Raw genomic sequence first — 27,305 nt, forward strand, 5'->3', positions numbered from 1 at the left:
ACCTAAATTCTCTTAACACAAGGTCTTGATCTTTGCCAAAATATCTCTGGCACTAAATGCACTTATGAGCAGCCATGTTTAAACATGGGGTTTGCTATCAGAAATTCAATCACAATTCTCCACTCAGATCTGAATAAAGGAAGCATTTCTTCCTAGTTACATCCATCCAAATACCTCTATTATTCCCCCATATCAGCACTGATGTTTCCCAAGTAGGGCAACAGAAACAATAGGCAGTACTCTATTAAGAATCCTCCCTATGGTCTCCAAAAAGGCTGAATAGTCTGCATAACTGTTAGATGTATATACACAACCAGCTGCAGCTTAAAGTCACATTGACACAGCCTTCTCATTCACTTAATCAGACTCCAATTGTATGACATCTATACAAGGGATTTATAGTATCCCCACATCCTGACAGGCACTTTGGAGTTGGAGAGACACCACCCCTGATTGAAACATACAAATATGTCTGGTTCTGGAACCCAATTTTTCAATCTCCCATAAAAGCTCTTTCGCTTTCCCCACCACAGAGGACTAGTTTAAACTGCCAAGGTCTACTTCATCTTAATCTAATCTACTCCTACTTGACACTTAGCTAGCTATATATCTGACCTCTACCATTGCCTTGTGAATGGGCACATCCACCATGCAACTCCTTGCAGCTTATGTAAACTTTTTCCCCATTTGTGTCAGTTAATCTTAATTAGGAAACCTTACAGTTTCTAATATAATTGCAAGAAGGAAATTGCTCTGTACCCCAGGTGATATCACAAGGAAAGCATTGACCTTCTGATGCTGGATTACAGAAAACATAACAGATTGGCTCAGCAGTTTAAAGCTACATTCTGGTTTACGTGAACGGGGCTGCTGGAGTTATATTAAGCAACTGTTCAATATTATTTTGCTTTAAAGTCTCAACATAGTAAAAGAGATAATTCAACACGTGTGAAAATATATTTACATTTTCAACTAAATAAAAACCTGACTGCAGCTTTTGAAAAAGATAGATTTTTTTCTGTTTCAATTTCTCATTTGATAAAGCCAGTCTCCACTAACTTTTTCAGCAGGTAATCTTTAGCAATACAAAGTTCTTTTACAAGGGCAAGTAGGTCCATCCATAGATTCTGCATTGCCAGCTCATGTGCACAGACACACAAAATTAACGCTCAACAGTCAGACTCTAGATCATTTTTCTTACACATAACAAAAAAGAAACGTAGCATTACTGCAGAGCCCCGAAACAGGAAAAGCAGAAATAACTATGTGCTAGAAACTTTGCATGACAGTCATAAAATTTTAGAGCAATGGACAAACAAAATGCACAAAACAGCATCCATGCAAGCAGTTTAAATCTTTTGTGCTTCTTCTTAAGATCATATTCAGCAAATGGTATCACTTAAAAGTTGAGGAATGCAACACTCTAAACCAACTGCTTAAAATTCCTTTTAAGCATGTTCATTCAAGTTTACCCATCTTTCTGAAGCAGGACTGGTGTTTTAGTTTTATTTAAGTAAACATCACCCCCCCCCCCAACACACACACACCATGCCTACCCCTCTTTAATTCCCACATTTTACTCTTTGTTTAGTCCAGTGAACTTTCACAATACCACTCATATTCTGTGACTCTATCACTCTGGACCTCTACCATTTTTCATTTTCTCTCATGGTCTCATTTAACAACAACTAGAATCCTCAGGCTACAATTTTTCTGTGCTTGATTTATTACAATTGCTGTAGCAGCTCTCAACTCTCCTTTGATGAATCTACCTCACAAATTTCTCTTTATAAAAGTAAGATTCCTACATTATTCTCAAATGATAATGGTTACTTAAACACTACTTTATTTTGAAGCTTACCTTTGTAGAAATATTCTTTAGAAACTTTACTTTGTAAATGTCTCTGTACTTTGCTTGGAGAAGTTAACAGCAAAAGACTATAGCAATACTCTCATTTAACATCATTATCTCTTGTTAGTAGACACCATCATTCTGAATCAGATGCATCTGAGGACACAGCTATACTGAATGTTAATTGCCTTCATTTAATTGAAAAAAAAACTGTCTCCAGAAGTGCTGTTTCTGACTTCTATAAGTTTTGCCATTAAATGGACAAGCACTTAACTGTATTAAAAACACAGACCAGAGAGAGATAACCTAATATTGTGTCAGTTTTTAGAAGTGTATTTGTTTTCATGCGTCTCTGTAATTTGAGTTGTCTGTATAAGGGACTGAAATAAAAAGCACTTCCAAGCCTTAAAGAGCAGATCAGTTTTGACTGTGTGAGTTTATGTGGTAGAGGGAATGTTTGACAGTAGCTAGATTAGTGAATTAGTTACTGTTCAAGACAGCATAAAATCCAAGGAGAATTTCTTAATAATAATTTACTGTCAAAATACATAACTCCTCTCCATTTAATTCCTTTCTTTAAATGTAGTTTTGAGCAGATACCCTTTTCCCTTGAACAGAAACAAAACATTGTAATTAAGAAGTCCTGTAACTTTGTATAAGAATGCATAATTTTGCTTTAAAGATTTTAAACATTTTCCTCTACTACATTTTGACAAATGACTACTGCAATATTTTCTGCTATTCTTCGGGCAGCCATTCAGCAGTAATATAATAAGTGAAGTGGTGACACAACTAGCCTTGTGTTTGTGTGTTTAAATATCTATTTATAGATATATATTTACACATATACATGAAATAAGGCTACTTGTGGCACAATATATAAAATACGCACCTACAAACACAGATATACATCTATATCTATACACACACACACACACACATATATATATATATATATATATATATATATATATATGTGTATGTATGTATATGTATATCTAAACCTCTAATAGCTTCATAACTCCTGGTGCTTTCAGGGTTTCCCCCCAAAAACACTTGCTTTCCATTTATTAAAGTTATTGATAACCACAAAATGGTATAACTGCCCAGCAAACATTGTACCTGAGGCTGTTGCCTACCTCTCTGGATTTTGCTATTTCTTAGAAAGATGTATTGAGGGATCCATACTGGTCCAACAGAAATATAAGTTTTAAACTAAATCCATATGGTGCAGCTTCTTATTAACAAACTCTATAAAAAAATGAAAATGTTTCTAACCATCTATAAAATATCTCTGCTTCATCATTATAAAAGGGGTTTAAAACTGCTAAGTAAATCCTGGAAACTTGCTATTAGGAAATGTAGGACCATCTACAAACCTACACTGGCAAGCAATTCAAACGTCAACCATAACACCTTCTTCAGTTACATTAGGAAGCTTAGACATAACCAACAATCCTATACTGTATTTATCTTTAACAGCACTTCCTTCTCTGACCCCAAGGATATTGCTAATACTCTTGTGGACAGATTGTCTTCCAACTTCACCTCACCCACCTTCCCCTCCATCATCCCAGCCCCCCTTATACCTCCCCTTCTCAAATCAGCCTTGATCAAGTCCTTTTGACACTTTCCAAAAATCAGAACTATTAATTGCATAGGTCCTGACAATATCCCTGGACTACTGCTGAGAAGCATTAAGTCCCACCTAGTAAAACCACTCCATTAACTCTTCAACCTCTCAACTAGTTAAATCCCCGAGGGTTGGAGGTGTTGTGGTGCCATTGCATAAGGGTGGTCCTTTTACACATTGTCATCAGCAGCAGCAGCAACCCCCTTTTTCCCATTTTCTACATGGGCTTGGGGTGTCTTGTTAACGATTGTCATCTCTCTCATTTCAGTGCCACACTCCTACCTTCTTTGGCACTCATGAGTACCTGTTGCAGATCTTCTGTCACACAATCCATCCACCTCTTTGCTGGATGACCTTGTTTCCTCTTGTCTTTTTCCTGTCTGTCCCAAACTACTACTTCTTCACCAGATTGTCTTTTGCTTTTCTGCACATGTGCCCAAACCATCATAATCTTTTCTGCAATTGAAGCTACTTTGGCTTTTGCTCTTATGTTCTCATGTCTTTGTCTGTCCCACAGTGTGCATCAGTCTTTTTACTGATTCTGTGAATTACAAGTCTGTTATCTGCAAGATTGTTATGTAAGGTATTATAACTGAATTAATAAACAAAGGCATAAGTGATCTTATATCCCTGGATACATAGCATTTTAGCTTATTAAAGGGAGATCATGTGTGCTCAGCCTGGTTGAGTTCTTCAGAAGGGTTACCAAGGCCATGGATAAATGGCATACAGCCCATGCTGTCTGGATGGACCTTAACAAGGCCTTTAACACTATGCCTCATGCTCAGTTATTGATACACTCTCCCAACTCAAAATCATTCCATACATAATGTGCTGGAAACTACCTGGCTCTCTGAACACACACTGTTAAGGTCAGAGGTATCTACTCTGGACATAAAAGCATTATTAGTGGTGTCTCACACGGCTCTCCTCTGGGTCACATTCTGTTTTGCATATATTTTCTGATGTGAAGTTGACATAAAGGAAGTATGTTGACTGTAAAATGGTGGGACTTATCAAATCCCATTCGGATACTCAAATTCACCAGAAAGGGCTGTGGCAGCTACAAATGTTTAGTGTATTAATCATGGGATTACCATCAATGCTAAGAAGTTAGTATGGTTTCCTTTGGTAAATCCACCATTACCACATATCATGTAGATAACATTCCATTTAAATTCGACTCTGTCATCAGAGACTTGGGTAACTGTATTGACAACAAAATTCCTTTTGACCACCACCTCTCTGTTATAGTTTCATAGTTTCATAGTTTAGTACTAGGCTATCTGCCCTGGGGCATTTATAAGCCTAGCCATAGTGATGTGGCTTTCGCCACCCCATGTAATTGTACAAAAGTGTACAGAATAGATTTAGAATAATGTGCCTCTGTCTAGTAGTGACACAGTGAAGACCCCCTTACATAATAGAATTAGTTTACTGTGCCTCTGTCTAGTAGTGACACAGAGATGACCCCCGGGGTAAACCTACGATCTCCCATCCACTCGTCAAGATTTCTCTTGAAGAGAGTCAGTGAAGGCCTCTGCCTAACATGAACTGGGATTCTGTTCCAGAGTATGGGAAACCTCTGAGTTATGAATCTGTCCCTCCAGCATGTCCTATTCATATTTGTGCTGAGGTTTAAATCTTTAGCTCTCGTGGTTCTGACGGATTTGAATTTTTTGAGGTGGAGCATGTCCATCAATTCCTGATTGGACATGGCCTTGTAAGTCAGGAACAGATCACCTCTGAATAGGCGGTATGCTACTGAATAGAGCTGGAGTTTCTTTAGTCTGGCAGCATATGACATATGTTGGAGACCCCTGATCCTCTTGGTGAGGTACTTTTGGGGTCTCTCCAGCTGTTGCAAGTGCCGGGTGAGGTACATACCAAATGGGGCATTGTACTCTATCATGGGCCTGATAAGGGAGGAGTATAGGGGTACAATGACCTCCTTTGATCTGGATGTGAATCCCTTCATGATAAGGTGGGCAAGGTAGAAGGTCTTTCTAACCACTTTGGCAACATGGGTATCAAATGAGAGGTCACTATCGACTTGGGTCCCCAGGTCTCTGATTACATTTTCCGTACTCAGTGGGTTACTGTCTATGTGATAATTTGTGAGTACTTTGTTTTTCCCAAAGGGGATGACTATACATCTTTTGGCATTTAGTTTAAGGACATGACTCCGGCACCAGTTGTCCGTTTCAGTGAGGCCTTTCTGTAGGATGTATGTGTCAGCTGGTGTATCGACTATGGCACCTAGTTTACATCTAACTTTGTCAGCCACAACCCTCCCATGTTTGCTTTCACATCTGAGAAATAAATGCCGAACAAGAGGGGTCCCAGGACAGAGCCCTGTGGGACACCACTTGTGACTGGCTTTGAATCTGACATGGCTCCAGCGATTTTGACTTTATGGGTTCTATCCTTTAGCCAGTTTGCAACCCATCTTGTGACATATGGATTTACATTTAAGCTGTTGAGCTTGTCTATGATGCCTGAGTGGGGTATTGTGTCGAAGAATTTAGCCAAATCCAGGTAGGCTGTATGGACTGCTTTGCCCTCGTCAATGGCTCTAGTGACTGTTTCGAAAAAGTCAACCAGGTTCAAAAGGCAGGCTCTGCCCTCTACAAAGCCGAACTGGGTGGGATCAAGTGTCTGTAGGTCCCCAATGTCTCTGTTTATGAGTTCCATAATGATTCTTTCCATAGCTTTGCAGACCAAGCTGGTTAAGCTTATGGGGCGGTAGTTACCAGGGTCTGTAGAGGTGCCTCCTTTGTGGAGTGGGACCACTGTTGCTGTACGCCAGTGTTCAGGTACATATCCTGTAGTAAGGCTAAGGTTAAATAGCATTTTTATGTGCGGGATTAGCTCCTCTTGGAGTTCACGTAGCACTCAATCCGGGATACCGTCAGGTCCCATTGATGCTGTGTTTTTAGCTTTGCTGAGGGCGGTTCTCACCTGGACATCTGAGATGACAGGGAGGTTACATTCAGCTGGGATAAGTATTTCTTCTTTTGGGGGTGAGGGAGGGGAGAAATTTGCACTGAACCTGTCTGCCAGAATGTTGGCAATATCTGTGGGTTCAGTGTATTTTTTGTCATTGTGAACTAACTCTGAGCATATCTGAGGGTTTCCGCCCAGGTTTCTAACATAGCAGAAAAAGGCCTTGTGGTTATCTTTAGTGTCCATAGCGATTTTTCTCTCAAAGATGGCCTTGGATGTTTTTATGAGAGAAAGTAGCTTTCTACTAGTGCTGATCAGATATGCCTTCTCTTTATGGGATTTTGCTCTGTCGTGCAGTAGCTTCCTTCTTTTGTTATACAATTTGTTTATGGCTGGGGTCTACCAGACAGGACACCTGCCCTTGGTGGAGATGGTTTTGGTTTTATTTGGGATTGCATGATCCATGCATTCTTGGAGATGTCCGTAGAAAGCATTTGTGAAGGATTCAGCATTGTTGGATGTGGTTTCCACTGGCCCAGTGGGCTTAAAGGATACCATCTCAGTCTTAAGAAGTGTAAAGTCGGCTTTTGAAAAGTTTTTCACTGTAGTCTTTTGTGTTGGGGGTGGAGGTGGGATATGTATATCCAGGGTGATTAGTTTGTGGTCAGATCTCACTAGTGAGGGGTATACTTCCAGTGTGGAGCACTTTGTCCCCATGTTTGTGATGATCAGGTCTAGTATATTATCTCCCCTTGTGGAAAAGGTGACTAGCTGTTCCATTGCATTTGAATTTATGAATTCCAGGAACCTTTGGGCTAGGGTGTTAGGGCTAGAATAATGCACCCAGTCTATGTTAGGGTAGCTGAAATCTCCCAATATGATGGTGTTTGGTGAGACATTCATATCCTCCAATGTCTTCAGGAAGGCTGAATGGGGTTCCTCAGACTGGGAGGGTGGTCTGTAACATGCTACCAGTTGTATAACAATTTTGCCTACGGTTAGTTGCACCTGGATGGTCTCTGATGCTTCATGTGTCGCCACTAACATGGCGGTGTGGGTGTCCTTGATGAATATGGACACTCCCCCTCCCTTTTTGGTTTGGCCCGAGTTTTGGGGCCGAAAAGCATGATACGAGGTATAGCCTGGTAGCGCTGGGGTGCTCTCAGGAGCCTTGAACCAGGTTTCAGTTACTGCACAGACATCGATGTTCTCCATACTGAGGAGTGCTTCGAAAGCCTGCATCTTGAGATTTAGACTTCTGGCATTGAGCAGCATTACCCTTAATTTTTTTCCATTTTTGTTTTCTAAGGAGATGGGTTTGTCTTTTGAGCCTTGCCTAAAAAAGGCACTATGGGGGTGGCAAGAGGCTTAGCCAATATCCGGAAGCCCAGTGGTGACAGGTGCAAGCCGTCCCTTGTGAAGCAGCGTGGCTTGTCCAGCATGTCATCCCAAGCAGACAGACATTGAATCCCCCTAGAATGACACCAGTAATTGAGCCAATTATTAAAGCTGATCATCTTGTCTTTGTATTGTGGCATCATTCTTGGTGAGGGCAAGATGCTGCTCAGGGTCAGGGTCATACCAGCCTGTTCTATATAATCAGAGAGCTCCTCTATATCTCTTTTCATGTAGTCCAGGGAGGTACGTCTCAGGTCATTCATGCCGACATGGACAATGACGGAGTCATATTTGTACTTGCTTTGGAGTGACCTGAGTGCGTGTGTTATGTGGCAGATCCTAGCTCCCGATAGGCAGCTCACCATTACCCTCTCCTTGTTCAGCCTGGTAAGCGGAACGTCAGTGTGTCTGACTAGAGAGTCACCTATTACTAGTGTATCGGGCATAGTGTTTGGCCTTAAGGGCTGTGATTGTTTGACACACTGATTTATTGAATTATGTGTTGCATGTGTTATGTTTTGAGGTGGTGGATTTTTGGGTGTCTGCTTTGGGAGCCTCTGTTGTTTTGGTAAGTTTTTTGTTAGAGCCTCCGAGTATGTCTTTGTGTTATTATGTGTTTGGTTTGCAGTTGTGGTAGGTCTATGTGGGACTGGGTTTGCTGTGTGTGTGGTTACCTTCTCCTCCTGTCTGGTCTTGCCAGTCCTGAGTTGAGAGAGTTCAGCCTCCAGTTTGGCTATATAGTTGCATCTCTCATATGTGTTTGTTGGGAGGAGGAGAGGGTTGTCTGTGTACATGAGACAATTGTAGCATTGTCTCAAGATTCCCAGATTAACCAGCTGAACCAGAGAGGATGCTAGTAATCTACCACTCGACATGCTAGAATATTATAAGGGAGTGCTGTGCCTTTAAGGGAAGTGGGTACTCACAGGGGTGGTAGGTGGATGTAGTGCTTACTTTAGTTTGAGAGTGCTTACTTGGAAGAGAGGTTTTGAGAACAAGTGCTAGGCTTATAATAAAGCGAGTAGACTGATTATTATAAGAGTAGAGCTTTCTTAAGGGAAAATTTGAAGAGCAGACTTGGCGGAGCCAGAAAAAGTTTAACCTTGTTTAACCAGCGCTGCGCTATGCGCACAATCGCGCAAAGCCACGCAAATGTGGATTTTAAACAGGGAACTTCAAAAGAGCTAGAAATGGTCCAAAACAACCAATTACTACAAGCCCTTGTGCTGAGGTCACTCCTTCAGGGACAGATAGGCTGCTCAAGGCTCCCCACTCCCACTGGTGAGCAAAGAAACTTCCTCCTATCCAAGTAAGGCAATGGACAACACAGGAACTACACCAAAGCCCAGAATACAGCAAAGCCTGTATACTGGTCTAAACTAGCCGAGGAGAGGCGGGAAAACAAGGATTTATATTTTTGTTTTTTTTGTTTTTGAGGTAGAAAGCACACAGAAATGCAGGAAACAGTAATAAATCAGTCACACAGGCTAGCACACTTTAGTGGGCAGCCTCAACAGTTAAATTTAACAAACAAACTTTCGACCAATCTTCGACCAAATGTAGCTTTAAGTGCAGATAATATATAATGCAACAAACAGCTAATAAAACTGTTTAAGCTTGTTCAAGTAAACAAGAGAATGTATTTTAGGTAAAAAACAGCAAAAAATACTTAAATCAGGAAAGTAGTCGCTTTTCTCAGTTCTCTGCTGCTAGAACCACTCTGCAGGACCACGAGGAGCTGTTTCTGAGTAGTATAGCCAGAAAAAAATGCTCAGAGGCGGATTTTAAACAGGGAACTTCAAAAGAGCTAGAAATGGTCCAAAACAACCAATTACTACAAGCTCTTGTGCTGAGGTCACTCCTTCAGGGACAGATAGGCTGCTCAAGGCTCCCCACTCCCAATGGTGAGCAAAGAAACTTCCTTCTATCCAAGTAAGGCAATGGACAACACAGGAACTACACCACAGCCCAGAATACAGCAAAGCCTGTATACTGGTCTAAACTAGTCGAGGAGAGGTGAGAAAACAAGGATATTTTTTTTTTGGTTTTTTTTTGTTTTTGAAGTAAAAAGCACACAGAAATGCAGGAAACAGTAATAAATCAGTTACACAGGTTAGCACACTTTAGTGGGCAGCCTCAACAGTTAAATTTAACAAACAAACAAACTTTCGACCAATTTTCGACCAAATGAAACTTTAAGTGCAGATAATATATAATGCAACAAACAGCTAAAAAAACAGTTTAAGCTTGTTCGAGTAAACAAGAGAAGGTATTTTAGGTAAAAAAACAGCAAAAAATACTTAAATCGGGAAAGCAGTCGCTTTTCTCCGTTCTCTGCTGCTAGGACCACTCTCTGTAGGACCACGAAGAGCTGTTTCTGAGTAGTATAGCCAGAAAAAAAAACACTCAGAGGCGGATTTTAAACAGGGAACTTCAAAAGAGCTAGAAATGGTCCAAAACAACCAATTACTACAAGCTCTTGTTCTGAGGTCACTCCTTCAGGGACAGATAGGCTGCTCAAGGCTCCCCACTCCCACTGGTGAGCAAAGAAACTTCCTTCTATCCAACTAAGGCAATGGACAACAGCCCAGAATACAACAAAGCCTGTATACTGGTCTAAACTAGATGGGGAGAGGTGGGAAAACAAGGATATTTTTTTTGTTTGTTTTGTTTTTGAGATAGAAAGCACACAGAAATGCAGGAAACAGTAATAAATCAGTTACACAGGCTAGCACACCTTAGTGGGCAGCCTCAACAGTTAAATTTAACAAACAAACAAACTTTCGACCAAATGTAACTTTAAGTGCAGATAATATATAATGCAACAAACAGCTAAAAAAACAGTTTAAGCTTGTTCAAAGTAAGCAAGAGAAGGTATTTTAGGTAAAAAACAGCAAAAAATACTTAAATCAGGAAACTAGTCGCTTTTCTCAGTTCTCTGCTGCTAGGACCACTCTGCAGGACCACGAGGAGCTGTTTCTGAGTAGTATAGCCAGAAAAAAACGCTCAGAGGCGGATTTTAAACAGGGAACTTCAAAAGAGCTAGAAATGGTCCAAAACAACCAATTACTACAAGCTCTTGTGCTGAGGTCACTCCTTCAGGGACTGATAGGCTGCTCAAGGCTCCCCACTCCCACTGGTGAGCAAAGAAACTTCCTTCTATCTAACCATTTTTTCTGGCTATACTACTCAGAAACAGCTCCTCGTGGTGCTTTATGCCTGTCCCTGTGCCCCATTCTATCCTCTCATCCTCTGTGCACCCACCTTTACTTTAACCTTTATGGTTAGAAAATACTTTTGCTTTTCATAGAATATCCTTTATGGTATCTATGCAAGGATAAGAGAAGTTATAGTCACACTTTACTCTTCCATTTTAGGCCTGTCATTGAATATAAGGCTATGTTTGGCATGTACCTGATTAAACATCTAAACCAGCACGAGGGACCAGAGTGCTTCCTCTTAAAAAGATCTCAGATCTTTATACCTCTAGCTACTCTGATAGACTAAAAGCCCTATACTTCTATCAGTTTTATGTAGGCCCCTAAAGGTTGATCTCTGTTTATCCTTCTGTGCTGTGAATGGCCCTATATTATTTAAACTCCTTAATCTAAACAGAAAGGTGTTTAAAGGAAACACCATCTTTAGAGATTTAAACCCATAGTGCCACATTAACAATAACAGCTGGAATAACAGGTATTTTTAAGCACTGTATCTTCCATTTCTGGAATAGTCTGCCTTTATATATCTAGCAGCATGCTTTTCTGGAAATGTCTACACCCAGTCTGAATGACTGGATATGTGACTGCAAAGTTTTACCTGGGTATGTGAGGATAACATATTTAATTCAGGATATTACTCTCCCACCAAAGCTGGGTGACATGGCTAAGCTTCTTGATGGTCTCTTTGCTGATAAGCTTAGTAAGAAACTAAGAAGATGACATTTTCTATGATTTATAAGCCATAAGGTTGAAGGTGAACACCTGAGTTCTAATTTGGAATAGTACACATACTGTAGGAGAAATATCTGTTCTTGCCCCATTATTTATTGAATTTCTTCTTAACCAGATCAGAATGGATAAGTGGGAACCTGAAAACCAGTGTGTTTATTATGCTATTGTGACTATCCATCAGAAAACTGAAAGCACTGCGAAGCTTTATAACAATGAGCTCCAAATCTGCCTGGGATATCGAAAGACCTTGTTAATTTATTCTGTGGCATCAGTTAATGAAGAAAGTATATATATTTTTTCTTCTTTTTTTTAACAGGATAAGAAATGCTGTAGCCATAACAGGGCAACATAAAAAGAAAACTGGAAATATGTCATTATGCATTGCATTCATAGTCATGGACTGCATGAGTATGTAAGTGAAGTCAGTGAAAAGCTGCATTACATAGAATGCAAATGCAATATGTTCAAGCACAGCAGTGTTAGATTTGCATGTGTACAGTCTGTGACAAATCACCCGGCTAAAGTGTGCAGACCATTAACTGTGAAAATGAGAGAAAAGTCTGCTGAGGAAGTCCTTCATAGATATGTAGGATGTGTTGACACATAAAGGTCAACAGTAAATTCATACGTTTGCTAGCTAAACAGGTAAGCATGCCTTGTGTTAATACTGCAAGACTTCACTGTAAGATGATGCACATACCTTGACATACACTCACTGTATCACAGTCTTAATATGCAGGTCCTATTGATTGATACCAGTTTATTTGCTTTACATGAGGAGAACGAGGGTGGATAGTAAAGTAAGATAAAGGGAGAAGAGAAGACAAAGGAACACAGCAGGATGACAAAAAAGAGGACTGAGTAGGAAGCACTGGGAACTTTTTTTTGTTGGAGATAGAGACTCTTTTTTTTTCTTCTTCTACAAAATGTCAGGGAAAATGGGGAAAGATACAGGGAAGCAAGGGTAAGGATGTCAATTAGGGGAAGCCTTAAGGGGTAGGATTCAACATAAAACAAGACAAGACAGACAAGGTAGGTGATCACTCAATAGGTAGGTTTCCCAAAGGAAGGGGAAGGCAGACAGACAGAATATGGCAAGTAGTGATGGGAAGGATGTGGGATAATGCACAAGGCGTAGGTATTATACAGTAAGGTGGGTGCACAGAGGATGAGAGGATAGAATGGGGTACAGGGACAGGCACAGTACCAAATCACCATAGAAACTGCTAATTAGAGCTCTGTTCAGGGGTGTAAAAGTGGGCAGTCCCTGAAGTTGAAGGTTAAGTTTTTGGTGCCTTGAAGTCCAGATCCTGCTAATTTAGCTAGTCTTGCAATCATTATGGGAGATACTAGTATGGGACCTACCTCCTCTCAGTGTCCTCTGAAATATAGCCTCCACCACTGCCTGCAGTTTCTGCTGTTCAAGCAGAGGAGACATTCTAGGATACCAACAAAAGAGGAACCCAGGGATATCCACAGAAGAGGAACCTTTGCTTCTTGCAAATGAGACAGTCCTGTGACACACAACAGGCAGACAGCTTTCATTTCCAGCAGCAGCTGAGGTACTCCTAGCTGTTTTAGACCAGTACAGGGAGACAAAAATGGGAAGGAGGAAAGAAAATATTAATAAAATGGAAATGCGTCAATAATGGCAAATAAATAGATAACTGATGAGTAACAACTGAGGTCCTTATGAGGTTGTGAGACTAGGTGCTCCAATGTCTCGAGGCAAATATGCCTTTTATGCTTGATGTCATCCTGTGCTATAAAACAAAAGGGGAGAAGAAGAATGGTATTGCTAGCACAATACAGGCATAGTTAGTATGTTTAAAGTATAACACTATGCTGACCTTATATGTGAATGTCCTATGACAGCTACAAATCTATCAAGAGATTTATGGTATAGGCCACCTCCTGAATTGTAAACCCTGACAGACTGCCCACCCATCCAAAAATAGCAATTGACATTTACACCTGCCAAGCAGCAATGGCTGTACCTACGTGATGTTGCTGAAAACACTGATAGTGACCAGCAGGTAATGAGTGAATAGACCTTTAACTGAGATCCTTCCATGTAATGCTGAGATTTGACAACATCCAAAACACTAACTTGTGGAAGTTTCCACATCCATGGATGTTGCAGCTGGCTGGACCACCAATGCTGCATGTCCAGCATGGTCTTTTTACACATGTAGAACTCTCCTCTGGCTTGCTTGGCTGTGACACCATATGTATCTGGTAAGTTGTAGCAATTCAATATCAAGCTTTCATGACAGAGAGAAAAGTTACTTCCTAGAGAATTTTCTAATAGGTTAGGTTTGGTCAAAGAAAGAAAGCAGCCTGGAGACAATTCATTCCTTTATTCAGTGCAGTTAGGCAGATGAGCTGCCTAGTGGCTGGACAAGAAGAGTACCTTTGCTGCACAGTGAAGCTAACGTGGCTCCAGTAACTAAAACTGCAAAAAAGAAAAGGATTCCACAGTGATGCTTCTAATATGAGACATGACCGACTCCCATGGCCCTTACAGGTAACTGTAGGACTTTTTAGCCTTATTTTTTAATGTTATAATAAGGAGAAATGTAAACCCAAAGGTATCCATTTCAATAATAAAAATGTAAGAAAAAGTGGATATAAATTACATTTAGGGCATAAACATGTCAAGTATAAAGGCGCACATTGAGAAAATATATTCAGTAAATAAGCTTAAAAACCTTTTCCCAACATTTCATAAGACAAGGTTCAATTTTCTTATTCTGAGCGATAAGTTTACAAGCTTGAACATAGTGGAAAGACATGTTTTTAAAAGCTTCCAATGTTAATAATTTTAAATTTAACCAATGTTTATAGAGATACAAAGTTTTAGCAGTTAAAGTAAAATTATTTATATTTTCAAATCTAGTAAATTTAGGCCCATTGGAGGGATAAGTAGAATAATAAATTGCCATATCTATTCTCTGTCATAATAGCCTAAAGACTGAAGTTTATAAAAGAAAATTTCTCATAGTTTTTGAGTAGGTACAGTCGCAAATCATATGTAAAATATCCACTTCTGTGGAAAGACATGCATTGCAAAGTGATGACCATCACTGATAAGCATTACTGATAATCATAAACTAAGTTTAAACATTTTAAGAGGAACACATTTAGAACTTAAATATATAGATAGTTTTATGGAGTTTTCTTTTATTAAAAATTCATTATATTTTGTCTGTTTTGTAGAAAATTGAAGAATATGTTTGTATTTATGGTTCTGGATTAATTTACATGATTTGGACATTCCTTTTTTCATCTAGAAAGTGATAATTATTTTCTTTTAAAGTTATTTTTTCAACAGTGTTATTGTAAAATATAAATTTAGTCTGAAAAAGGGTCATGGATTTTATTTAAAATTGACAGATAATATATCCCTTATGAAAATTTAAGACTTAGCTAATCCAGTGATTAAGAATTTTATATTAGGTCCCAACTTGTTTTATTTTTAAGTTATTTTGATATGTCTAACCTGTTATTATTTAATTTAAAGTCTGAATATTTATAATTTGGCAGTAAAACAAGGTACACTGCTTCTAGATCCAATAGCTTCATCAATGTTTGACATTTTGGAGCAGCTCAGCATATTAATTTCCTGTTAATTATGATCCTGAATGAATGTACTTAATGTCAAAGTAATGTCATTAAAATGTTGGGGGTATCAGGCGAATGATGAAAGACTGGAAAAAAGTAGTTTAACAGCTATATTCATTTTTACAATAGCAACTTTGGATAAAAGGGAGACTTTTATCTTATTCCATCTGGACAAGTAATTTGTTTCAATCAAGTCTTTGCAATATTGTTTTGTAAATTTAAATCTATATTTTGATTATAGAGTAATAAATATTTCAGAGAATTGTTTTTGATACTCTAACACACATACACCTTTAAAATTATATTTGGGATCAAGTGGGAACAAGATTATTTCTCTACGTATAACTTATAATTTGAGAATGATGAAAATAACTTGAGAGAAAGCAGCACTCTTTCCTCATCACTCTTCAGTCACTATTGGCTGACTTGACCCGTTTATCAGATCAACACTTGTATATAGATGAATCAAGAATAACAAGCATAGATTCAATATAGTCATCTCTATTAACAAGAATGCTACCACCTTTATCAGTTGGACGTATTACAATACATTCCTTTTAAGTGAATTCAAGGCTAGAAACTTCACAAGAAGTCAAATTATAATATTTATGTCCCAATTTTAAAAAAGAAAATAAATATAAATATAGTTCTCACATTTATTAAGAAAAGCTAAAACTAGTGGTCCATAGGCATGAAATGATTGGGTTTTTAAAACGTTATTATCATTTAACATAATGTCATTATTTACTGGGAACAACAGTTTCAAACTTTTATTTTGTGCAAAGGGACAGAATTCTGTTAATGTTTTAATAAGGTCACATTTCTGAGCAGTAATAAAGGATAGACTTCTTTCAAGTGCATTCACTTCATGTTCCAGCAAATTATACTCAGAAATTTGGTATACCAATGTTACATGTTCTGGTTCTGTGTCATGCTTCTCATTTGCACACTATATGGGTTCTATCCTTTTCTTTTTTTTTCACTGTAGATTTCTATTTGAAAAAAGGATGTTAGGCAACAGGTTCCAGTAAAGCAGGAAATTCAGTGGTGCTGCCAATTTTAGCATTATTCAAATAGCTCAGAATTACAGTGTTGTTCACTAGTTGTGACAGAAGGGTCACTATTTGAATATTGGATGGCACAATGCTGCAGCAGTTGCGTTGTCACCTCACAGCAAGAGGTTCTCCGGTTATATTCTCGGCTGGGGTGCCTTCAATGTGGAGTCTGCATGTCCTCCCTGCATGTATACGAGTTTCCTCTGGGTGCTCCGGTTTCCTCCCACATTACAAAAACATGCGTTTGGAGCGTTTCTCCCCGGGCCTCCGCTGAAAACTGGCTTCACTCCAAGTTGGACTTTCCCAGTAAATAAATGTTAAATAAATAAATAAATTATACAGCTTCTAAATGAACCTCAAAGAATTTTATGGTGTCTTATCTTTCCCTTTCCCTTCTCTCAACAACACTATTATTTCTTTAAATAAAAAGTAAGCGTAATTCTAATGCTGAGCATTTTTTCCTTGTTTGCCATTACTAGATAACGTTTGAAATTCTGTTTTATTCATTATTTGTCTTTATTAGCTGGAAACTTCTGACTGGATTATCTCATTTTCATGGAAAGCCTGGAGAGAAATGCTGAAGAAAAAGGTCATGTATGATACAGTATAAAATGAATATGATCCAGGTATGAACATCAAAATTATAGAAGTAGCAAAACATACAAATAAAAAGTGTAGAAATAAAGAAAATCAAATAATCATCTAGCAAAATGAGAATCTTAATTACAAAGACTACAGTAAATTACATAAGAGTAACATATATGAAAGGGTACTTAGGAAATAGTTCTTGCATAGTAATAGTGCATGGAGTAGCTAGAGATGAAAATAGTTAAAATTTACAGTGATAGCATTATTAGAGCAATACTGGTCAAGAAACATAAATGTACAGAGTAAGAAAAGGAAAGAAGAGTGTTAAGTAGAAGGTGGCTCATATACAACAGCCACTGTTTTCCATAAGAAATTACTGCCAGTGAAGTTTCTAAGCATGCCCTAGCAGTGATATCCTACTTGTGGAAAATTCTCCTTTCTTTGAGTTGGTTCAACCATGGGGATGGTTGGTATATGTTTATAGAGTGTGTGGGGCTTGAGGTTTTGATATTTGACATTCCATTGTAAAACTTTTTTATAATGATATCTGAAACAGGGCTGGCACATACAGAATGCTAAAACATTCCCTTACTCAGAGACAAGGACAGAGAAAATGAAGTTTACAAAATGGTTCAGTGTAGAAAGGGAGAGGTCTTAGCCTCCATTATATTTTTATGGCAGATTTCTAGGTGTGATACACCAGCCTATGGGCTTTCCAGTCACAGAACATGTATGTGGATAGTACAAGACAGAATGAACATATCTAAGTAGCAGCATGTTTAAATGTTGAGGTAGTTCAAACCAACCAAGGGCTTTTACTGATACACAATAACTGGATCTAAAAGGTAGTCCAGAAGCAAATTTGACTATTCTGTTGTAACTATTTAAGTTTTTGCAGATCAACTCAAATATATTTTTCTGGCTTCGCTATGGTAATTATACTGTTTACCCGTTCTGTAGGATCTTACTTGTTTCTGACTCACACAAATTTGCATAATGAAGCTTGCCTATTTCTCAGTTCTCCCTTGCAAAGCTACTAGAACTTTAATTGGAGCATACACTATGGGCTGCATGGAGGGATCTGATGAATGTAACATGTATGCAAGAAGGAACAACAGAGTGTGCATGGTACAGCTATTACTACACACTCGGGAGTGTTGTAAGGGATATGTCTAAAGGGCACTAAATTCACACTGTATATAATGTCAACACAAATTATGACCCAAATTAAATCATTTTCTTTATTTTGCTGTTATGTGTTGTGATGATGTGAGGTAGTGCCAGCTGTGCCAGAGGGAGTAGGGTAGTGCATGTGTAAAATATGCCAGCATAGCTAGCTGGAGTTTTGTAAAGAATTGTATGACATTTGAATATTAAACTGATTTGTGCAGATGCTTGTGTTAAAAATGTATTTATAAAGTTGCTTGTGTTAAAAATGTATCATATCAGTGGGTACTGTTGGACAGAAAATAAATATACATGTATATCGGACTGTATTGTTGTAACTGATTAACTGTATATATTTTAACAGAGGATATTGGAAGGAAATGGATTAAGCTCATCCCAGCTAACCTTAAGGAAGAAAAGCCTGAAATTAAATTACCTTTTTTAGGCCATAAATATTTCGTCTCAAAGTTCTGAATGCAACCACAGAAGGGCTTGTTAGTTTCTAAAGGAAGGGTGGAAGTGTTGGAATTGTTTTACAGTTTCCAGATGCTGTAATAAACCTTAGCTAAAGTTCTTTGTGTGCATTGTGACACATAAGTGCCAGATCCTGGCTCAGTTTCTAGTGAGAGGGTAGTGTGGGAACCATAGAGTCAAATGACTAGATCTGATGTCATTCCGTAACCAGCACTGAAACTGTATTTGAATACTAGTGGGAGATGTGATAAGTGCACTCTGTTTTGAGACCTGACAAGACACTCATCTTGTCTTGCTTTAGTAAGTAACTAGGGAACATTAATTCTTCAGACAGTTAGAAAAATATAGTGATATTAGCTAAATGTCATTTTTTCTGTATCTGTCTGTGTCTTTCCATCTGTGTTGTTTTTTATATTTCCTGTGACTGAAACTTTAGTGGTTTCTTCTAAATAGATATTCAGTATTTTCATGGTTTTATTTATTATTAAATGTATCTAAACCATTCATTGTGGCCGGTCTTTTAGAAAATATTTAACCTTTGAGAGTACTTGCATTTATTTAATGGCACTGTTGCTCCACATTCCTGAAAATCTTGCTGCTTCATTTAACACTGCCATTTGTATAAATATTACTTTTACTAGTGCAAATGGGTACCTTTGTAAGAGCCTTAAAGTATCTGGCTTCAGGTGTTCTGGTGACAGTAAATCTACCTTATAATCAGGGTGGAGGTAACAGAGTGGGTAAGCTGCGCCAGCCTTTCCCAGGCATGTGTGTGTGTGAAAATTCAAATCTCAGAGTGTGTGTGTGACAGGTACTTTGAACAGAGACACTGAGACCACTGATTTCACAGACAGGGTGGTGGAGGACTTGGCTTGGACCACCCGGATAAGGACTCTATAGTGGTCAGTGCGGGAGTCTTACTTTTAGACTGGAGTGTGGATTCCCTGTGTGCTCTTACGGGAATTTCTACTTGGTGCAGAGAACTGCGTCTGAAAACACTGTGTGTGTCTTTTTCTCACAGCAAATATTCCCCACCAGTGTCAGTGGTGAGGACTGAATCTCCTTGATCATTTGCCCAGAGAAAGGACGTCACACATGCATTCTCTTCGATGTTGATCCTTTTGTACATTTTGACTAACAAAATAATTTTTTTTCTGTCACACCTTCGGAAGACATAATTAAACACAGGAAATTTCTTTGTAACTTCTTATAGACACAATTATAAGGTTTTCATTGCACCATACTTGACATCTTTTATTCTTGCAAGAATATCACAATTCATTTAAGTCTATTTTTATCCATTTTTAGCACAAGCCACTGTTCACACATCCAAGTCTTCAGTGAGCTCTTTCAATAGTCATAAGGTAATTCATTCATTCTGCTCACATCTGTAGTGTTACTTAACATTAAATATGGTTGTCTCAGTAATCTGTCCCTTGTCTAATAATTTCTGATATCATACATAATTCATGATATCATACATAATTCTGTTTCATACTAATGAATCATGCAATTTATACAAATGAATCAGGACATTCACCCAGTTCAGGACTATGACTATATGCATTTAGCACCACATACAAAGGCAAAAGGGATTCTTGTACAAACAGATAGGAAATGCACACCAATTCTGTACAGTGAACAAAAAGGGTATGAAAACAATATACAAATAAACCATTAGCCACCAAATTTGTTATAAATCACTGTTGCTGTACATCACAGATATGCATTCTGTACAGTGTAGTATACAGTGCTAAGGTATGATAGTGCAAACATCTGTGCCCTACCATGGGGGGGGGGGTGCTACAGACCATGCAAACAGCTGTCATGCACCATGGAGCACTTATGGGCACACTGATACTGTCCTGCATTCCATAGGTTGTGACTGACAGGTGTTTCACCCAGTCGGCGCATCAATGTTCAGACATTATTATGTGTGAATCCATTATGCTATACTGGCACAAGTATGATGTTAAGAAATTCATAGGTTCCAATGTGGATGGATTGTGAAGTGTGCTTATTTTGGACCATGTCCTCCCAGTCCATACTGTATGGATGTAAACCACACATGCAGTTTTATGGGAGTACGGTGGCAAAACATTTCACAGACAAGCATTCCACGGTCAGGTAAGCAGTGAGGCATAAGTGGTCTAACCAACAGAGGAGGGTGCTGAAGCATTTGAGGATGTTCATGAAGGGTCAGGCACCCCACAGTCCTACCAGTCCCACCAGGTCAGTATACTGCACTATCCAGTATAATATTCATACCACACTTATGCTTTCCATGCTGTGTAATCATCCAGTGCATGCCCTTTGACCTAGAGATGCAGCCAACCTGAGTCAATATAGACACCTACAAAGAGCAAGAGGGTCATCTTGCACACTGACATGGTACAAATTCTGTTGCGAACCCCATCAGGCTTGGGTCTTGGTGAATCTTGTGTCCTTATAGAACCCCCACCCCCAAATCTGCTGCATCTTTAAAAGGTTTTGCCTCCCTTCACTGAACTTATTAACTTCCTTCACTCTGTGACTTTGCATTTCTGGCTGCCTTTCCTGTTTAATTTGTGTTGTTTTCTATTTTCCTTCTTCTGTGTTGTATTATACTTTCAAAATGTTGTATGATCTTCCTAATTGATTCAATCTCATTTGTTTATTTTACCCAAAGTACTATTGCTTTTGTGAAGGCAGTTTTGATGTACCATCATTGTTGCACCACTACAACCTTTTGCTTAAAGACTTTTGAAGGAGTGACCCAGTTTATAAATGCCTACTGTCATTAAGTCTAGACCCCTCTTTTGTCTTGATGGTTTGACTTTGTAGTGAGGTCAGTGGTGAACAACACTGCTTGTTGATCATTTGCTAGTAAACTGATGTCTCTTCTAGTTTTGAGATTCTTCTTTCCTCACCATTTGAGAATACCAAGTCCAAGATTATTTTATTTATTTATTTTTTATTTTATTTTACATTTGTTGACCGGGATAGTCCGACTGGATGCATGTCCATTTTCAGTGGAGGCCCAGGGAGAAAAGCTCCAAGGGTAAGCAGATACAGCATTACATAATACCAGCATTACATATTACAAACAGACTATTTACAGAGATTACATAAGTAAGCGAGTTAAACAAGTTCCACAGGTTACAGTTAATCCTGAGCACAAGTCAGGATTAAATTAAATTACACAGTAAACTGGTTAACAGGTTTTTACACATTCTAGAGAGAGTTAGCCAGGCTTGATACATTGGCATAGCCAGTTAAGTGACAAATGTTGTTTGAGTCTAGTTTTAAATTGACCTAAGGTGGAAAGTAAGGTAATATCAGCTGGAAGAGAGTTCCAGGATCTACTTACAGAGTTTGCAAAGAGAGAATCACCGGCTGTGTTATTAATTTTGCTAGTCTGAATTAGTAGTTTGTTAGAGGATCGAGGCGGTCTAGGATTGTTATAGGGGGTGATAATATTTGTAAGTGCAGGAGTATTGTCCGGATTATAGAGGATTTTATAGGCCATAATCAGTTGGTTATACTGGATTAGGCTGGGTAGTTCAAGCCAACCAAGCTAATTTAGACTGATGCAATGATATGTCCTAAAAGGCAGCCCAGTGGCAAACCTGGCAATGTGGTTATAGCAAATTGAGAGTTTGTTAAGGACAGTCTTGTTTAAATTCGAGAGTAGAGGGGATGCATACAGAAGGGTTGAAAGAAGGTGAGAGCGAGCTATGGCAATTTTAGCTGGAGGAGTTAGGAAGGCTTTTATTCTATAAAGTGACCCTAGTTTTTTATTGATGGTTTTGATAGTTTGGTTAACATGTAGGTCAAATTTTAGATTATTGTCTATGATGACACCTAATAGTTTTGTAGATGGGTCAGGGGAGATTATTGTGCATCATTTGATTTTATGGTAAAGGTGAAAGCAGTAGATCTATGTGTTGGTGAAAATAACAGCATTTTAGTTTTTTTGGGATTTAGGATCAGACGATGTTCAGAAAGCCAGTTTTCTATTGTATTAAAGGTGGTCTGGGTAGCTGACCATAACTCTACTGGAGATGTGGCTGAGCAAATTAGAGTAGAGTCATCAGCATATTGGATACAGCTGACTTTTGGGATGACAGTATAAAGGTTGTTAATGAAGATGGAGAACAGCAAGAGCCCTAGTATAGAGCCTTGTGGTACTCCAAGGGTGTTAGGTAGAAGGTTAGAGAGTTTGTTCTGACAGAGGACAGCCTGCTGTCGACCATTCAGGTAGGATTGAAACCATTGGAGGGCTCCAGTATCTAGACAGAATGCTTGCAGGGTGTGGATTAAAAGTTGGTGATCAACCATATCGAATGCCTTGGAAAGATCCAAAAAGAGGGCTGAGGATATATAATTATTGTTGCAATTATGGTTTATGGTGTTAGTAAAGGCTAGGAGGGCTGAAGTAGTGCTGTGATGAGGACGGACGCCATGCTGAGTGTCTGCCATAAGGAGATTTTGGATTAGGTGGTGCATGAGTTGTCTATGAATACATTTTTCCATAATCTTTGCAAGTGGAAAGAGTATAGCTATTGGCCTATAACTGGAGAATTCAGAAGAGCTGCCTCCTTTGTGAAGTGGGATTACATAGGATATTTTCCAGATGGTGGGAATTTTAGCTTCTGCTATGGTTCGATTGATTAGTATTGAGACGGGGTAATCAATAGCATCAGCTGATTTTTGTAGGTACTCGGCAAGGAGTTGATCAGCAGAAAGTGTAGTGGGTTTTAATTTTTTGATCAAGGTACGTATAAGTGAAGTGGCGACTGGTTGGAAGCTAAACGCAAGTAGGTTTCTAGGGGTGCTACTTTCAGGACCAGGGGAGCTAGGAGGTAGTTGGCTAGCTAGGGCTTGAATTGTCTCAGTAAAGAATTGGTTAAAACTATCAGAAACATCTTCAGGAGTTTTATCAATAGTAGTAGCAGGGATTGGCATTGAAGTTTGTCCAGGATGTAGTAGAATTTTTAAACCTGCTCAAAACTTCTGAGGGTTATTTTGATTTACTCTCTGTAAATTACAGTAGTATTGTTTTTTGTCTTGTAAAATTGATTTTTTGGTTTCGTTCCTGGATTGCCTGTATTTAATGTGATCTTGAGGGTCTTTAGAAGAACGCCATAAAGCCCATGCTTTGTTTCTAAGGGTAATTTTGAGTTTAGACTCTATAGAAAGCCATGGTGCAGTTTTTGCCTTGGTTATCTTTGAACGAACAGGTGCATGCAAATCAAGGATCTCAAGGAATTTGTTGTTAAAGTATGCTACTGCTTCATCTAAGGGGAGGTGTTTTAGAATAGACCAATTACATGAGTTTAGTTCTTGTTGGAATTTGGCAGGGTCAAAGTTTTTATTGTTTCTAACCTTTCTGAGTAAGGGTTGTTGGGAATTAATGGTTTTGTGCTTAATTACATATGTGAGAAGGTGATCGCTTAGGCCATTAAGAAGGGTACCAGAGGTGTACAGTTGGGGGTGACTATTTATGAGTACCCAGTCGAGTATACTTTCTTTTTGGTTGGGTTTACCTATCCTGGTAGGGGTGGATACGATTTGTGTAAATTCATGCAGGTTAATATGGGTGGTTGGGGATTCTGAGGAACAGGTGCCCCAGTCTATGTTAAAGTCTCCAAGTAGTAGGGTTTCTTGGGGGTAGTGACATGATAGCCAGTGCAGGATATCTTCAAATGTAGATATATTGTTACCTGGGGGAATGTACATACAGATGATATTAATGCATTTATTTTTATTAAGTTGCAATTTGGTGGCAAGAATCTCTGAGTTATTAATCTGAGGAGGTTGTATTACATCTATGGTGACATTCAACTCAGATTTATAGAGTACAGCTACCCCACCCCCTTCCTCGAAGCACGATCCAGCCTGTGTATGTTGTATCCAGGTGGTAACACTTCATTGTCTTTAGTGTTAGGTTTTAACCAGGTTTCAGATAAACAGAGAATCTCAGGGGAGTGGACATCCAGAAGTGCATGCAATTCATGTACCTTGTTATTAATGCTTCTAATAGTGAGATGACAGACTAGGAGAGAGTTAGTTGGCCTATTAACTGTAGGTTTGTAGCTTAGATTACAAGTAGAGGGGGTATGTGTATCTGAAGTGAGTGGGCCAGGGTTGGGGTGAATATCACCACCAAGTATTAGGTTGAGTCTATACTTGGTGATGAACTTCAGGAATTTGTTTATTAGTTTGTGGTAGTGTTTGGATCTAGAGCTAATGTGCCTGGGGTTGAGATGTTGATAGACTGAACAAGATGTTGGATAGGATCTGGTACTGTAAGTATGGTTGAAGGTGGAAGGATTTACAACTGGGGTGATAGTATGGCCTTTTGGGACCTGAAATCCTGTGAGAAACTGGTTTTCATACAAGGTAAGGAGGTATGGTGTGAACAAGAGGGGTAGTAAAGAGGAGTATATCATTATATGTGATTCAGCTAGTGAGTTAAGGAACTGTTTTACCTGGTGATGCAACACCAGAAGATAGAGTGGTGAGGTAAAGGTACTGGAAGGGGGATGGGAGAATGCCAGATGAAAGCTAATAGGTGCTATTAAAATGTAGGTAGTAGAATGGGGGTGGGTGGAATTATCCCAGATGAAAGCAGATAGGATCTAGAAAGTGGGGAAGTAGCTATAGTACTATAAATTTAGAGGTACTGGGGGCGGGAGGTGAGCGAAGAGAGCCAGAGCGTAGCGAGGGCGAACGTAGCAGGGCTATTGCAGTTTACAAGGTTTCCTAAGGTGTCCTAAAGCTATAAGGTAAGTATTACAGCTCTTAATGTAAGAGTCAATTTACTTCATTTACAGGGGAAGGAGACAACCACTCAAGTAGAAACAAAGAGCCCTATGGCTGACCAATATGGTGACCTGCTTAATTACAAAGCACTGTACGTGAAAGCTTAACAAATGCTATTTGTGTGTAACCTACTCTGTTTAAATGTTGAGAGAAACTGATTGCAGTCCTGTAGACACCATTTTGTAGGGAACTGTAGAGTTCAATCTGTTTAAATGTTGAGAGAAACTGATTGCAGTCCTGTAGACACCGTTTTGTAGGGAACTGAAGAGTTCAATCTGTTTAAATGTTGAGAGAAACTGATTGCAGTCCTGTAGACACCATTTTGTAGGGAACTGTAAAGTTCAAACTAAGTCACACCAGGTCAGCCAAGGGTGGAAGAGAGAGGGAAATCCCAAGCACCTCTTCTTGAGATGGTTCTAGAGACATCTGCCTGAAACCAACCCTTAGTGGAAAATAAAAAATGATCCTGTTCTTTGATTTGGCTACAATCAACGTGGTCTTCTTTGACATCTGGAATTTTGAAGTCCCCACTAAACAAAGGTCTTTTTTCCATCCATGAGAGGAGGCTCTGTATACAACATCCATGCAGCCTTTCCTACAATTTTCAGTCTCCACTGTGAATCAAAGTTCTATTATTCATTCTTGTTAGCTCATTATTTATGTTGATTTAATCCTTCTCTTATATAAATGTCTACACATCTTGTTATATCCCTCCTTCCTGTTACCAACTATGCTCACTGGTATGTTTACATCCACGTTGTACCTTCTGTGTACCACACTTTTACCACCCGAAAAGCAATACATACTTCTTCCAAAAAAGTCACTGTTTGTGTCCATGCAGCTTTATGTTTAAAATGGGGGGGGGGGGTATTCACTACCTTCCATTTTTCTTTTGCCTCATTCATGATACATGGCTGCCTGTTGAGTTTTTGATGACTATGACTGTGATCTTCAGAACTGTAGGAATACAAGTGTGAACTAAGGGGAATATATACTACGTCCAAGGCTGCAGTACCTTATTCTCCCTTCTGTGAGGTATACGGATCTTAAGAATTAGTATAAATAAGCATCAGAGACAAGGGCGGTGCAAACCACCACACCTTGGATGCATCTGGGCAGCTCCCTGGAAACAAATCTTTAATAGTATTAACAGCAAGTTTTAAATCCATGTTTTTCATTATATTAACTGAATTGCATTTTTTTGGACCTTCATGTGACAGGGAGCCCATACATACAGTAATATTACTTTTCTTTCTGTTTTCCATTTATATTCTCCTGACATTGTTCTCCCTTTTGAGTTTATGTCATTTGCTACTGTGGTGCTTTGATGGGAATGACTAGGATTTACCTGATGCTGTTGTATGCCTGTCATCTTTATCAGTTTAAATGCTTTTTTAAATGAAACAGTTGAACCTGTCACTTACATAAGATCCTGGTTTCTCTTGCAGACATATTCAAATTGTCATTCTTATAAGGTCTGTGTAACTCCAGCACTAGTTTTCAATCATTTGTAGACTCCCAAGATGGAAAGCATCTCATTACCCATTCCATGGACAGACAATCTCTGAGAAGGTTGTCATGTGTGCTGCTTGCCCTAAACTTCTACTCAGTTCTAGTAATGTCTCAATTAACATTTTGATACCTCTCCTAATTAGTTCACTTCTTCCTACATGGACAACAATTGTAAGTTCACTACCCTGTGTGCATCTGCTCCTAAAATTCTGAGGATACCCCTGCCTACCAGTGATGGCATCAGACAAGAACCCTACCTTTCCTTTTTCTTCTACACCCTAGTTCTGCTCATCTAATAA

At 39.0% G+C, this 27,305-nt stretch overlaps 1 protein-coding gene across 3 annotated transcripts in view; it reads right to left on the reverse strand.

Annotated features, from left to right (window-relative positions):
- LOC122805563 (solute carrier family 25 member 45-like) overlaps window positions 1-27,305 on the reverse strand; it is a 1,930,246-nt gene that overhangs the window by 823,971 nt on the left and 1,078,970 nt on the right. The window lies entirely within an intron of this gene.

The sequence above is a fragment of the Protopterus annectens genome, chromosome 6.part1, assembly GCF_019279795.1.
Source record: "Protopterus annectens isolate FY-2018-M chromosome 6.part1, PAN1.0, whole genome shotgun sequence".
Lineage (NCBI taxonomy): Eukaryota > Metazoa > Chordata > Ceratodontiformes > Protopteridae > Protopterus > Protopterus annectens.